Raw genomic sequence first — 16,578 nt, 5'->3', positions numbered from 1 at the left:
CAGATGCTTAACTGACTGAGCCACCCAGATGCCCCTATTTTAGCCTTTAATGTCATCCTTAGGAAAGATTTTCTTACTTCAAGACATATATAAATATTTATCCATTTATGGAAGTATATTTATTATATTGTTTCCAAATGGCTAGCCAACTTTTCCAATATAATTTTTTAAATTCCCCAAATCTTTCCTACCTATATAACTTGCCGGACAGTGTTTATACACATAGTGGATATGATATACTGAATAGTGTACAGACACAGAACTTTTCTAGGCTTTTCTTTCCATCTCACTAAAATAGCTCTTCCAGTTGTATCTATTTTCAGAACACAAATATTCACAAACAGATTATGTTGCATTATAGTCTGTTCTTAGACATAATATATATAAAATTTTAGCTTTATAATACAGGAAATTGAAAGTTGCATAAACAAAAGTTCCCACTGCTCTCACCTCCCACTTATACCCCATGTACAAGGTCTAATCAAAATGCTGACCTGATTAGAGCATAACAGATATGCCCTAAACAAGAAAACTTAGGGACAGCCTCTACTGCCTGTGGGTAGGGCCACAAGAGCAGGGCAAAAGGACCCATGCCGTGACTCAAGAGTGAGAAATTTGTCTGAAGTTATCAAATCTTCATTTTACTATAGCAGACAGGGCAAAGTCTTATATAGACTTTTGTTTGATGACCAAAACAAGTGACCCCAAGATTTATCTTAGGGAGGGAGCACTCTTTGTTTAAAAAAACATTTCATGGTCCACTTAGATACATCAAGTTGGTTCTCGGGTCGCAAAGCCTAATCATGAAGTGTAAAGAGGGAGTTCAAATGCTTTATGAGAACAAAAGGAATGATTTTAGACTCCTATGAAGAGAAGACAGAAACAAGGAAGAACAAGAGAAAAAACAGAAGCCAGTGATACAGTAAAATCCCCAGGGGTGGGAGAGCTAAATGGGCTTTTAAGAGGACACCCAATATTTAAAGTTGAGTTGTTACGATAGCTTTGATGTAAACTCCCCCATCTCTCCAGGTTCTTAGCATCATCTGCTCCTCAAATGAAAAGCCTGTGTTTAAGGGGGGAAGGGAGTAGAGGACAGCAGCTGTGTTCATATCTAGTTCCATGAGTTGTCATGGATGGTCCATAATCTAAACTTATTCAGCAGAAACATGAACCAGAGCAGAGGTAACCATGAGCAAGTAGGTTCCTCAAACTGTTGCGAAACCTTGGGGAAGATCCTTGATTTCTACAAGTTCTAAAATGGGGACTTTCGATTATATTAAATCTTGCAAGCAGGGTGATCCCAGCTCTGTAGTTACCCAAAACTTCACTGGCTATATCTGTGTTTGCCTCTCAAAAGAACTGGCATCACTCCTACCTTTGGGGAAATGCATTGCCATATTGCTCAATTTACCTCCCAGAAACAAGTGGGGAGAGGGAGATAAACAGAATTTCAAAACCTCTGTTAGTTTTTCTAATGGTCCATTTCTGAGCAGAGCAGATTAGACAGAATTACATTTTTCTCTTTGTAAAATGTGGTTAATCATAATAGCTTCTTCACACGGTTGTGGTGAAGATTACATGATTAGTGGTATATGTACAGCACTTTAGAAGTGCCTGGCACACAGTAAATCCTGTGACATTTACTATTATGAATATTTTTAAAGTTATTTATTTTGAGAGAGAGAAAGAGAGTGATGAGGAGACGGGCAGAGAGAGAGAATCCCAAGTAGGCTCTGCCTGACACGAGGCTCGAACCCACGAACCATGACATCATGACCTGAGCCGAAAACAAGAGTCAGACGCTTAACTGACTGAGCCACGCAGGCACCCCTAGTATTATGACTATTAATACTACTGTCATTATCATGCCTAGTAGAATAAGGGGAATTGAGCTGCAAGGACTCTAAGAGGAAAGGAGGCAGAATCTTCAGGAGTAAGAAGAGGAGTGCCCCGCCCTCGCCTCTCCCTTCACCTCAAGTCTTCAACAAGTCCACCATACACAAAAAACAAATGACTGTGGGGAGTTTTGGGAGGCGGGGGCAGTTGTGGGGCAAAGCATCACAGAAAGGAGCCAAGTTATGGAGTAGAGAAGAGAGACTGGCTTCAGCAGGTGGGATGTAAATGAAGCCAAGAGGAAGCTAGAACTTGAACTCAAAACTGAAAATGATTGGGGGTCAATAAACTCACCAGGAATCTGCAAACATAATTGGAAAGGATTAAAGAAATCATGCCAACAGAAAAAAAAAAAAGCCCAAATCACATTCAAGTGATGCTCTCAGCTGACCTAAGCTCACATTAAAAATAAACTGCACAAGGGGCACCTGGGTGGCTCAGTCGGTTAAGCGTCTGACTTTGGCTCAGGTCACGATCTCACAGTTTGTGAGTTCTAGCCCCTCGGGCTCTGTGCTGACAGCTTGGAGTCTGGAGCCTGCTTCAGATTCTGTGTCTCCGTCTCTCTCTGCCCCTCCCCTGCTCACGCTCTGTCTCTCTGTCTTTCAAAAATAAATAAATGTGAAAATAATAAAATAAAATAAACTGCACAAGAAAGTTAAGACATAACTTGTTGAGAGACCCTGGGTGGCTCAGTTGGTTAAGCGTCCGACTTCAGCTCAGGTCATGATCTCGTAGTTTGTGAATTAAATCTCTCTTTCTCTCCCTTAAAAATAAACGTTTTTTTAAAAAAAGAAGTAACTTGTTGAAAATATATCAGATAAACACTTCTGGGAAAATGGTCACTTCAGTGCAAATTTAAAAATTCCCTTCCAGCCTATGCTCATTAAAATAAATAGAAATATCCCCCAATAGAGTGGGGCCCCAATCTCATACATATTAGGAAAATTGGCTGGCTGTGATTCAATTCATACCAAATTGAAAAGTGGTGCTGGAATTCAAAGTGTTAACATTCAAACTGGTGAGCCTTGCTGGGATGGGTAGGGGACAAACTTCTGAGAGCCCCACCATTACTACCCAACAGAGAGTTGGAGTGGGTTGTGTACATTTGGGACACATTCCTCTGTAAAGTATTAAGAAGCTTACAGAGAACACTAGGTAAGTAGCTCCTCTTGTTGACTTAACATTGCTTCCACTTCAGGACCGGTTAGGTCTGTAGGGAAGATGCAGCACAGGAGAACGGGTGGGGTGTCGGGGAGACTCTCCAACCAGCAAAACCTAGCCCTAGCCCTAGCCTTAGCCCTAGCTAGCATCTCCCTAGCCAGATGTGCACCAAAATAGCTGCCTTTCCCCAAAGTAAACAGAAGTATGGAGATTCACTCCACTGTTACCCCAGCCAGAAGGACAAGATCAGTGAAGTTATACTCACAGATATGGGATTTTTAACAACTTCTGAAAGGAAATGCCATTTCCCAGAAGATTACCAACCAACAAACAATAAATAAACTAATGGAATGTAAGAGAGAGTCCAGAAGTAGAGGAGTCAATTAATATAGTCAATTAATTTTTGATAAAGGTGCCAAGGTAAAGCAAATAAGGAAAGAATAGTCTTTTTCAATAAATTGTGCTATTGAAATACCTTACCTCACACTATATATATATCAACACTTAATGACTCACGATACACAAAAATTAACACAAAATGGACCAAAATAGATCATTTACTTAAATGCAAAAGCCAAAACTATAAATCTTCTAAAAGAAAACATAGAAATTTTTTTCAATCTTTGCCTAGACAAAGATTCTTTTTTTTAAGATTTTATTTTTAAATAATCTCTACGCCCAATGTGGAGCTCGAACTCAGAATGCCAAGATCAAGAGTCACATTCTCCATCAACTGAGCCAGCCAGGTGTCCCCTAGACAAAGATTTCTTAGATGAAACACAAAAAGCATGGACCATAAAAAACAGAGAGAGAGAGAGAGAGAGAGAGAGAGAGAGAGATAAATTGGACTTCACCAAGATTTAAAACTCTACTCTTCAAAAGATGCTATTAAGAAAGCAATGGTCTGGGAGACAAAATTCACAGTATGTCTATTTGCCAAAGCACATATACCCAAAATATATAAAGAATGTTTATAGCTCAGTAGTGATGAGACAAGCAACTCAATTTTTAAAATATGCAAAAAGCTTTAACAAACACCTTGCAAAAGGACATATGTGATTGGCAATTAGGTGCATGGAAAGATGTTCAACATGATTAGTTGTTAGGGAAATACAAGTTAAAATTGTAATAACATACCAGCACATACCTACTAGAATGGCTGAAATCAACAGAATGGACAATAATAGCAGCAGCTTGGAGAGAATACAGAAGTCCGGGAATATAAAAAGCTACACCAATTTGGAAAACAGTTTGGTGGTTCCATATAAAGTTAAATATATGCTTGCAGTATGATGTAGCAATTTCATGACTGGTTATTTACCCGAAGAAAAGTATGTCCACACAATTACTTGTGCACAAATGTTCATAACAGCTTTATTCATACTGGTCCCAAATTGGAAACAACCCAAATATCCACCCAAAGTGAATGGATAGGGGTATCTGGGTGACTCAGTCATTCAAGCATCCAACTCCTGATTTTTGCTCAGGTCATGATCTCACAGTTCATGAGATCAAGCCCTGCATGGGGCTTGACACGGAGCCTGCTTAATATCTATTCTCTACCTCCCCAACTCGCACGCACATGCTCATTCTTTCTCTCTCTCTCAAAAAAAAAAAAAAGTGAGGGATGCCTGGTGGCTCAGTTGTTGAGTGTCCGACTTTGGCTCAGGTCATGATCTTTTGGCTTGTGAATTCGAGCCCTGCATGGGCTATGTGCTGACAGCTCAGAGCCTGGAGCCTGCTCCCTCTCGCTCTGCCCCTCCACTGTTCATACTGTCTCTCTGTCTCCGTCTCTCTCTCTCTCTCAAAAATAAACATTAAAAAAATTTTTCAAAAGTAAACGGATAAATAAATTGTGACAGAGCCATATAATGGTATACTCCTCAGTATGAAAAGGGAACAAACTATTGACACAGGAAACAAAAGGAACGGATCTCAAAAACATATGGTCCACTAAAAGCGCCAGACACAAAAGACCTCATACATATGCATATGGCACTCTGGAAAAGACAAATCTAATATAGAGAGAAAGAAAGCAGATCAGTGGTGCCTGGGGCTCTCCATGGTGAGCGGGGATTGACCGGGAAAGCAGAAATGAACTATTTGGGTTGAGAGAAATGTTCTTGTACTTTCTGTGGTGGTGGTGACATGTATGTACAATTTACCAATCTCATTAAACTATAACTGCAAATGCGTGCATTTTAATTGTATGCAAATATACTTCAATAGAGTTGATTTAACAAAACAAAATTTTTGTTGAAAAAAGCTACATGATATAAAAATATCTTTATGATGATAAACAGGAACCTGGACTAGCCAGTGTGGTAGGGAGGGAGGTCAGATACATGTATAATATCCTTATCTTTCAAAAGAAGTTATTCATGGATAATTAGAGATTCAGATTCTGATCAAGATAACAAGCTGAGCAAGGGCTGCTAGTTCTCTCCCCTGAAGGTGCAAACAGAAATGTGGGAGAGATGTCAATAAATTCCAGAACCTAACATAAGACTGCAAGAAACTCTGGAAGAGACACAAAGTGCTTGGGTCTTGGTGAGGGGGGGAAATAGACTTTGGAAGCCTAATAGTAATAAAAGTAATACACAGTGTTTATTATTTGCCACTCTTCTAAGTCTTGGATATATATATTATCTGATTTAATCCCCTGAACAGTTCTGTGAGGTGGGGATTGTTATCCCCATTTTACAGATAAGCAGACTGAGGCAGGGTGAAGCTAAGTAGTATGCCTAATATCACATAGCCAGTAAGGGCTGAGCCAGGATTTAAACCCAGGCAGCCTGGCTCCAGAGTTAGGGCTCTTGTGTCTGCACCCTGGGGCTTCCCATTATAGTGTTAGGAGCCATAGAGTGAGGGAATGGCTGAAGGAACACACTCTCCCCCTGCCATTTCCTCTCCCCCATATTGCCTTCCTTGGGTGGAGGATGGCAATACCCACAGAAGGTTGATCGGAGAGGGCACTTCTGTTCTCCACAGCATCTTCTGATAATGACAAGATGAGGCCATGACTGGCCCCTGATCATTACCTTGCTTCTCCCGCCATCTGTGACTAAGAAATTACAAACTAGGATACCACCCTGCAAAAGATCTGTGCCTGGATAAAGTGGTTTAGAGATTGCCTAAAGAGTGGGATTGCCTGGGGTCCTTGGGGGTGCACTAATGTGGAGTGGTTAAGCCCACCAGGGGCTCCCCCATCCCACTCATCTGGAGAAGATGACAGTGCTCACGTTTTCATCTCTCCCCAAAGACAGTGGCCATCAGGCACAAGGGAATATGAGCTCACAAGAAGAAAACAATGAGACATCTGAGGAACACAAACACTATAAAAGAGCCAACACCAGAGGAAGCAGAGTTAAAGGACCACCAAAATAAATATCAAGTTAAGATTATAGATGTGCTCAGAAACACAGGAGGGTATTAGAAAGAATAATAGATGTTATGAGGAAGAAGCAATGTCATGTGAGAAATAAAGTAAGTAAGTAACTTTAATTTCACTGCCACCTAAATAAATAATGGCAAAAATTAAAAAACAAAATGTGTGACAATGCGTAATTAAAACTAGAGAATACCAACGTACTGGGAGAAAAGGGTTGGGTCACAGGGATATGAAATTGTGCTAAGATACTTGGGGAGAAGACATGGAGAATTTTAAAAGGCATAATGTAGGGGCAACCTGGCTGGCTCAGTTGGAAGAGCATACGACTCTAAATTTCAGGGTTGTGAGTTCAAGCCCCGTGTTGGGGGCCTACTTAAAAATCAAATAAAAGGCAGGGAGCCTGGGTGGCTCAGTCGGTTAAGCATCTGACTCTTGGTTTCAGCTCAGGTCATGATCTCACAGTTCATGGGTTCGAAAGTCTGCTTGGGATTCTCTTTCTGGCCCTCTCCCGCTTGCTCGCTCTCTCTCTCTCTCTCTCTCTCTCTCTCTCTCAAAATAAGTAAATAAACTTAAAAAGATAAATAAGATAAAATAAAAGGCATATGATAAGGTAACAAGGAGAAACACATCAGATAATAAGAGCTAAAAGAAGCTGGAGTGGCAGCTTAATTTTAGGTAAAATAGATTTCAAACTCTTCATTCCCCTCCCCTCCAAAAAAAAAAAAGCCTATGGGAAAAATAATGATGTCATATAGTTGTACAAGTATAGTAGACCCCCAAAAAACATAATGATTATGAGCATGTATATATCTGACTACTTAGCCTTAAAATATATAAAGCCATAACTGACAAAACTAGGGAAGAAACAGATAAAACCACCACTTTTGGAAGAAGTTTGACACTTACTCAGAAACTGTTAGATCACACCGATTTTAACAATTAACTACCAGCATAGAAGATTTAATAAATACATGATTGAACATTTTAAAAGCAGGACTTAGCAACATATTTTTTTCTCAGCATATCTGAAGGAAGAGCCTTACTATAGCGGTGATTCTCAAAAACAGGAAGTCTCGCTGAGAAAGAGACAGGATACTGACTTATAAAATTAATAATGATAGAGGAAATTTATAGAGCCAGAAAAATTAAAGCCAATCTAAAAGTTTAAAAATCTGCATGAAACAGATGAAATTCTAGGACAGTTGGCTAAATAAGAATGAGACTCTAATATCAACATAGAATACCTATCTTTTCTTTTCTCTTCTTTTCTTTCCAAGTACTAGACCCTGGCTAACCCAGATTCATCTCCTTTAATTCTTAGAACTAATATTTAGTAAGTACCTACCAGTGCCAAGCACTCTCTCATTCCATCTTTACAACAACTGCATGAGCTCGGTACCATTATTATCCCCATTTTATACAAAAGGAAATTGAGGCATGGGAAAACTAAGAATCTTGCTCAAGGTTACCCAACTTCTAAATGTGCTGTAAACACTTAATATTTAAATATTAGATTATGAGATGTAATAGCATCATCATTTTATTTATTTCCTTTTATTTTTATTTTTTTTCACGGGCAATGCTTTCTTCTGTCTTAAAAATAGTAGGGCTAAAATCTAGTAAAATGTGGACACATACCCTGTACTTATTTTATGTTGTGATTTACAAGGTATAAATTCTATATTTTGTAAAATGTTTTCAAAGAAGTCGACAAAGTAATTCCCCTTTCTTGTTCCCAAATGCAGAGGTCTGAGAGAAGTCTCATGGTCTATGAGCTTCTGGGTGTTATCAAATCCAATTTCCTCTGAACTACTAACTGCCCAGATACATTTACAGGGCATGCAGGAGTCCCACTTAAGCAGTGGTTTTTGCCACATATCTATCTATCTATCTATCTATCTATCTATCTACCTATCTATCTTAATTTTTTTAATGTTTATTTTATTTTTGAAAGAGAGAGAGGGACAGATCATGAGCACGGGAGGGCCAGAGAGACAGGGAGACAAAGAATCTGAAGCAGGCTCCAGCCTGAGCTGTCAGCACAGAGCCCACAAACCATGAGATCATGACCTGAGCTGAAGTCAGACACTTAACTGAGCCACCCAGGCACCCCCGTATCTATTTTTTTCATTGAAGAATCTGATTTAGGGAGGGTTAATACTCCCAAGATCACAGAGCTAGGAAGTGATGGAGTTGGTACTTGAATCCAGTTAATCTCACTCTAGGAGCCAAAGCATGTGATTACTAACATGCCCCTCACCAATGAGATCAGAAATAGGTCTCTATATACTAACTGCCCAAGATACACTGTTTAGATTGGTGGGGGGGGGGGGGGGGGATTTAACTCCAAAAATAGTATGTAAAAATTTCCTTTAAAAATATACATTAATAGGGGCGCCTGGGTGGCTCAGTCGGTTAAGCGTCCGACTTCGGCTCAGGTCACGGATCTCGCGGTCCGTGAGTTGGAGCCCCGTGTGGGGCTCTGTGCTGACCGCTCAGAGCCTGGAGCCTGTTTCGGATTCTGTGTCTCCCTCTCTCTCTGACCCTCCCCCATTCATGCTCTGTCTCTCTCTGTCTCAAAAATAAATAAAAATGTTAAAAAAATTTTTTTAAATATACATTAATGGAAACCAATTTCATATTAAATTTCATATTAAATAAATTTCATATTAAAAAACAAATATTTAAAAATAAAAGTATACATTATACATACACATCATATGATATATGATATATTTATATAAATTTATATTATATATAAACTTATTTAATTTTAATATAAGTACATAATAAAATTATATATTATATAGATATAGAAACAAACAGAGATACAGAGAAAGACACAGATTGAATAGTCTGGTAAGAGTTTTGTAATCATATTGCATGGTTGGATCCCAGCTCTCCCATTTATGAACTGGGTAACCTCTGGCAAGATATTTAATCTCTCCATGACTCAGTTTCCTTTGTCATAAAATGGGGAAATAATGGTACCTAATTCAGGGCTGTAAAGATGAAACCAGTCGCTACGTGGAAGAGCAGTTGACCAACAGCAACTGCTCACTAAGTATTAGTTACTTTATTTGTTAAAAAATGGCTATTTCTGGAGAACATTTCACCTCTGTTACTTTTGTAATCAAGGAAAGTTGCTAAATTAGGAATAACTCTACTGTAATTGTAACCATGTGATACTGATGCAGAAAGAGGTAGATCAATGAACTAGATTGGAGACTTCAGAGAAGTCCCAATTATACTGGGATAATATTAATAGATAATAAGGATGTAGAATCAGTGGGGAAAGTATAGGCTATTTCATCTAGTGAGCTCGTTTAATTTAGTGCCACGCATGGTGCTTTTTCTCAATTAGGTTATCCACCTGGGCTGGGAATCAGATGGATAAAGTCCACTTCGGACAGTGTTGTCAGCCCTGGCTGCATAGCAGATTCGGGTGGAGAGCCTTTAAAACTCCTGCTGTCCAGGGGTGCCTGGGTGGCTCAGTCGGTTAGGCGTCTAACTTCAGCTTAGGTCAGGATCTCGCAGTTTGTGAGTTGGAGCCCTGCATCGGACTCTGTGCTGACAGCTCAGAGCCTGAAGCCTGCTTCGGATTCTGTGTCTGCCCCTCTCCTGCTCATGCTCTGTCTCTTTCTCTCAAAAATGAATAAACTTAAAAAACAAAACAAAACCTCCTGCTGTCCAGGGCCCTGCCCTGTCCATTTAAGTCATCATCTCTGGAATGGGGCCCAGACATCAGCATTTTTCAAAGACTTCCCCCAGATGATTCTAGTGTGCAGTCAGGATAAATAACTCCTGCTTTACAGGGCATTATTTTATCAAAATGATATATTAAAGGTTAATTTCCTAGGAACAAATTTCACATCAGTTGTTTATTAAGAGATTTCGCTCGCTATTCCTGCATTCCTCCCCTTAGGGGATCCTAGTTGGCAGGTACACTTTGCATTTAGATTTTTCCCTGGGGAATGTTAATTGCTTCAGCTATCATAACAGAATGGAATTTTTACTTTTCCCTGGTGTCACAGAAGAATCTGTACAGCGCACCTGAACTCTGACCTTCTACGTCTATTTGGATGGTACCCCCAAACCCAGCAAAGGAAGTGGTCCCACTTAATTGCCAGACGTCCCATTTAATTACAGGACTGAGTCAGTTAAGAGCAGCACCAAGAAATCACCAGACCATCCCACAGAGCCTGAGATAGTGAGGAAACCAAAAGTCTTTCTAAAGTCAAAAAGTTCTGCCTTTATTTCCAGATCTTCTTCCTGGTTTCCAAGCAGCCAGCCACCTGCTCTCAGCTTTCACCAAGAACTAAACAATTTAAGGAAGGAAGAAGATTATTCTAGGCCAGAAAGGTTCTGGGAAACTTTAAGTAACCTTGCCTGTGGAGAGGACATTTCTTGGCCTCTTTCCCTCGTCAGGCCTGACCATCTTCTGGGTCGGGGAGAAGAAAACCCTTTATCTTTTCCTAGTCGGGATCTTTTTCTAGGCCTAACTGCCTGAGCTCCTGCTGAAAGACCTGTTAACAACTGCTTTGTGGGGAGAGAAGCAGCTTAAGAGTAGACCACTAAAGATAAGATTGAGCAGGAGCAGCTGCTAGATTCACTCAGTTGCGTATCCACGTATCCACAGTGCCGGTGGTGCAGGTCTGTATTAAACCCACAGAAATGTGTCACTGAGACAGAAATCACAAACCATCTCCAGTCTTTCTGGAAACCCATGAAAAGTGCCCTTGGGAGGGGAGGGCGAGTCGCAAATGGGAATGGTTTGATGGATGGTTGCTTTATTTTTTTTTTATTTTTTTAATGTTTATTCATTTTTTCGATAGAGAGAGCGAGCAGGGGCGGGGCAGACACACACACACACACACATGCGCGCGCGCGTGCAGAATCAGAAGCGGGCTCCAGGCTCTGAGCTGTCAGCACAGAGCCCAACTCGGGGCTCGAACTCACTAACCGTGAGATCATTGCCTGAGCCGAAGTTGGCAGCTTAACCGACTGAGCCACCCAGGTGCCCCTGATTGATGGCTTTAAGGAATTCTTTGACTGCTCTATGTGGACACACTGTTTGCTTTCAGTGCCCATCACAGACTTCTGGTCTCCACATGAAATTGGAGGAACTGCTAGAAAACCAATACTGTGCAGACTAAGCACTACACGTAAAAGGAGAGTTGGCACAGGAAACACACAAAGAAAAATTAAGAAGGCTCCTCAAGGTCCCAGCCAGGTGGAGGCTCCCCCCTGCAGCCAGGTCACCCCAGGGGCAGTGTCCTCACCTTCCGTGTTAGCCAGAGTGCTTCCTCAGACTGCCCACAGCCCAACGCTTTCCAGCAAATCCCTTTGCTTTTGTGTCACACACCTGCCTTTAGAGATTTTCTGGGCCTCAAGAGAGATATTTATTAAGAAGTAGAAAGGGCATGAGTCAGGAAATGAGAAGAAGCCCAGAGCTTTTAGATCATGTGACTGAGGACGCTACTTTTCCCTTCTCTGAACTTCATTGCCATATTTTAAAAGACTGGGGGACTAGATTTCTTTCCCCTCCCATCTGTGAACATTTACCGTACCCAATACCTTCTTCATCATGGCAACCAGATTGCAATTGCTTCTTCTGTCTCCCCAACTAGACAGAGAGCTGAGTATGAGAGGGGCCATATCTGTCTGATTTATTCTTGTGTCCCCAGCACAGGGACATGCACACAGGCAATCAAAAAATGTATCTGTTGAATGAAAGAAAGGAAGGAAGGAAACAGGATAAGACGTCTCACTAGGCCACTGGACACCTATTTGCATAAAGGCTGCTAGGAGCCCTAAAAATTGCTACAAACCAGGAAGGAAGTAAACTGCTTCTCTCCAATCCCTATGAAAGGGAAAATAAATGGGGTCAGAGGCAAAAACAAGATGTGGCCTAAATCTCTCACAGAAGCCTCTGTAAACGTGAAAAAGCAAAGCTACCTGTGGGGGCCATGAGTTCACGAACACCCCAGGCTGGTCCTCCTGAGGAGGGGCAGGGGTTGGCAGAACAGAGAGCGGAAGGGTTTTCTTCCAAGGGATCAGAGAGGACTGAGGCCTTGCAAGAGCTAGCAGATGAGACTTTGTTAGGGCTTTGCCATTTATACACATTTTCTTAATCTCGAAGGAACGGTCCAGAATAGGGAGGGCACGCAGGGGCCGGAGAAGAATAGGAATATCAGTATGGTGCCAGGCCTCGGAGGAACTGACTGGAAGGGCCCCACAGCCTGCAGTCCCAGAATTCTCCTCCAACCTGGAGTGATTTGGGGGAGACTCTGGTGCATCCCCTTAACACACATGGCCCCAGAGGAGGAGGGAGAGGGGACACTGGTAGACTTGGGATCTCAAGGAGTCTCAGCATAATCTGGCAAACACCTCTGAGTATAAACTGGGTTTTAATTTTCCAAAAAAAAAAAAAAAAAAGGAAAATTGAGAAATATTTATCATTAGATTGTTTTTGCAGTAATCCTGACCTTGTGCTCAAATCATGGAATCACAGAATCAGCAGCTCAGAGGCCAGTCCCAACTTTTACAGAAAGTATCCCCAACAGGAAAGTCAACAGCAGCTACCATTTTATTCCATTTCTTTTCTGCCCACAGGGCCAGGACTACGGGGAGGTAAGCGAGGCACTCGCTTTGGTGCAAAATTTAAGGGGTGTCCCAAAACATAGTCGTCACAATAAACGTGTAACTGCATTGATGCAAAAAAGTCCATGATGAACAAAAGGGCAAACTTTTAGAGAAAGATAAATACCATATGATTTCACTCATAGGTGGAATTTAAGAAACTAAGCAAATAAATAAAGAGAAAAGAGATGAAGAAAAAAACCAGACTCTTAAATACAGAGAACTGTTACTAGAGGGAAGATACACTTATCATGATGAGCATTGGGTAATGTAGAGAATGGCTGAATCACTATATCATACACCTGAAACTAATATAACACTGTGTTATACTTCAATAAAACAACCAAAACAAAACCAAAATATTTTAAATAACAAAGGGTTTTGGGGTGCATGGATGGCTAAGTCAGTTACGTGTCCAACTTCGGCTCAGGTCATGATCTTGGGTCCATGAGTTCGAGCCCTGCGTTGGGCTCTGTGCTGACAGCTCAGAGCCTGAAGCCTGCTTCAGATTCTGTTTCCCTCGCTCTCTGCCCCTCCCCAACTCACACTCTGTCTCTGTCTCTCCCAAAAATGAATAAATATCAAAAAAATTAAAATAAATAACCGTGGGCTCTGATCCTATACTTGCTCGACCCTGAGAGTGAACATTGTGTTCATCTTACCCTAGCTGTGGCTCCAACCAAACTCATTCTCATTTTAGGGCTTTGTACTTGCTGTTCTCTGTCTGGAATGTTCCTCCCAAATCCTTGCATAGTTGGCTTCTTCTCATTATTTAGGATTTTGCTCTAGTGTCATCTTCTCAGAAAGGCCCTCTCTTCTCTGACTTTGCTACAAAATCACCCACCCTATCTCCATCACGCTATTCCATTACTGTTTTACTTTTTCCAAAACATCACTATGAAATTATGATATTTGTTTCCACATTTGCTGATGTCTCTTCAATGCCTGATACATAGTACATGCCCCCAAAATATTAGTTGAATGAATAAAGTACATGAATGGAGCACTTGTCTATGAGGCATTATGCTAAATGCTTTACATGCTTGATTTCAACCACTGTTGTACAGAGGAGTAACCCAGAACTCTGAGGGGTTAAGAGAAAATTCACTTCATGTGACATAAGGTTACACAGCTAGTGAGTGAATGGAGGCTAAAATCATCCAGGTCCTATTTCATCGCCTCTACTGCTACCACCCATGCTTTGGGTTCCTTATTGCCCTCTTCCAAGGAAAGATTTAACTCTTTTATTCCCAAAGTCACCCTTGGCTTCTCCACTGAGCCATTGTTGTGAAAACAGTAAGATATCAACTCTTTCTTGATTAAAAGCATAGCCAACAGTGGGTTTGCACGTCCAGGAAAGGCTCTGGTAGGACATGTTTATGGAGAGGGCTATTCTTACCAGCCCGGCTGAGGCTGGGGCTGCCTCCTTTGTACAAGTCCTACCTGTGATCATGTAGAGTGTACCCAAATCCATCTTCCTTTGAGGCTATGAACTGTCCAACTGTCCAACCAGGTTCGATGAGAAAGTAGCAGCTTGGGGAAACAGATCCTATCTGTGCTTGAGCTAATTTCCTCTTTGGCCTTGTATTAAAAGGTGCTGTGCTCTGGCTTCCTCAAGGCCTGTGTGTGTGTGTGTGTGTGTGTGTGTGTGTGTGTGTGTGTGTGTGTAAACAAGGTTAGATACCATAAAATTCACTAGTAACTTTACTAAGTTGTGTAACTAGAACCACAACCCAGTGTTAAACATTCCTCTCACCCACTAAAGTCTCTCATCCCCATTTACAGTTAATCCTCATTCCCTTTTTAAAAAAATGTTTATTTATTTATTTTGGGGGGGAGGCAGAGAGAGAGAGAGGGAGAAAGAGAATCCCAAGTAGGCTCCAAGCTAGCAGAGCCCAATGCAGGGCTCGATCTCATGAACCGCGAGATCGTGACCTGAGCCCAAATCAATAGTCGGATGCCCAACGGACTGAGGCACCCCCAGTTAATCCCCATTTCTACCCCCAACCCAAGGCAACCGCTAATCTACTTTCTGTCTCTCTGGATTGGCTCTTCTGGCCATTTTACATGGATGGAATCATTCCATATGTGACCATTTGTGGCTGGCTTCTTTCAGTTAGCATAATTTTTTTGAGGTTCATCCATGTTGTAGCATGTATATATTTTGTTCCTTTTACTTACTGAATAGTATTCCAGACATGTGCTTTGAATGGGACTGAATGAGCAGCTCAGGCCAATGGCTTCTTCTTCTAGGCCTCTTTCCCGGAGAAGACGTCAACAGGCCTACCCACAGGGCCTCCCCGCCTCTGAGTAACGTTTGTCCAATTCTGTCTTCATGGGAGGGCAAACCTGACCACCTCACCTCGCACTTGGCAACAGTTTGCTTTTCGCATCTTCAACGCAATGTCCTCTGGTGGTCCTGGTTCTCCTTTATTAGAATGAAAGCTCTCTGCAGGGAGAAATCAGGTCCTTCCTCAGCTGTTTCTACATTGTCTCAGTCTTCCAAGAACAGTGCTGGGCAAAAAGCAAGTGCCTGATAGATACGTGTGAGGAATGCTTGTGTGCGGGGCAAGGTTTCAGCAGGGATTGTGGGTAATCCCCAGGTTCTTTCCATCCCTTCGGCCCTGGATGCTGTGCTCGGTGTGTGCTTTAGCACCTCAACACTGAGTGAGTCCCGTGAGACACACAGCAATGGCTTGCCTGCGTTAGCTCTCCTGAGGCCATTGGCCCAAATGTCCCTCCAGTCAATTCTACAGAATATACTGGAAAGAGCAAAAGTTCTGGCTCGGAGTTTGACCTCAGGAAAGGTTTCTCCTCTGGAAAACAGGAAAAGTATCTGCCCCACAGACTGGGAGGATTAAATGAGATAAGGTATCAATAATATAGTCAGGCTCAGAACACAGTGGTGGCCTTCCCCTTAATGCTTTCATCTTCTCCCTCCCCACCACTTCTGTGTCTTTTTCTTTAATGTTTATTTATTTATTTTGAGACAGAGAGAGAGAGAGAGAGAGAGAGAGAGCGAGCAGGGGAGGGACAGAGAGAGAATCCCAAGCAGACTCTGCACTGTCAGCGCAGAGCCCAGTGTGGGGCTCGATCCCACGAACTGTGAGATCATGACCCGAGCCAAAATCAAGAGTTGGACACCTAACCAACTGAGCCACCCAGGGGCCCCTCTGTGTCTTTTCTTACCCCTCCCCTCCCACCTCTCCCAAAGTCAGTAGTTCATGCAAATTCAAACCACTTTAGAGTTTGGTAAACACGGTATCCTAAAGGTATTACTATCTCTGTGGAAGGATGTAACATGGTTGGGGAAGGAGTTCCAAGGACTCTGATTCAGTTTTGATATCGCTGAGATGTTGCAAGGCAGAGTGGCAAAGGGACAGCTTTCAGATGTGTTTCATTTGATTTCTATAATAGAAGTTCCAGAGAGGTATTGTCAACATTGAACAATTCAGAGTTTTCATATTATAATCTGGATTTCTGTCTTCTAT

The 16,578-nt window shown here is 41.7% G+C and overlaps 1 protein-coding gene across 15 annotated transcripts in view; it reads right to left on the bottom strand.

Annotated features, from left to right (window-relative positions):
• The window catches only part of SUSD1 (sushi domain containing 1), a 286,887-nt gene that overhangs the window by 62,821 nt on the left and 207,488 nt on the right, over positions 1 to 16,578 (bottom strand). The gene's annotated exons all lie outside the window — the stretch shown is intronic.

Source organism: Acinonyx jubatus, chromosome D4, assembly GCF_027475565.1.
Source record: "Acinonyx jubatus isolate Ajub_Pintada_27869175 chromosome D4, VMU_Ajub_asm_v1.0, whole genome shotgun sequence".
Classification (NCBI taxonomy): Eukaryota; Metazoa; Chordata; class Mammalia; order Carnivora; family Felidae; genus Acinonyx; species Acinonyx jubatus.
The sequence above is the reverse complement of the archived record's forward strand: the minus strand, read 5'-3'. Positions and strand labels throughout refer to the sequence as shown.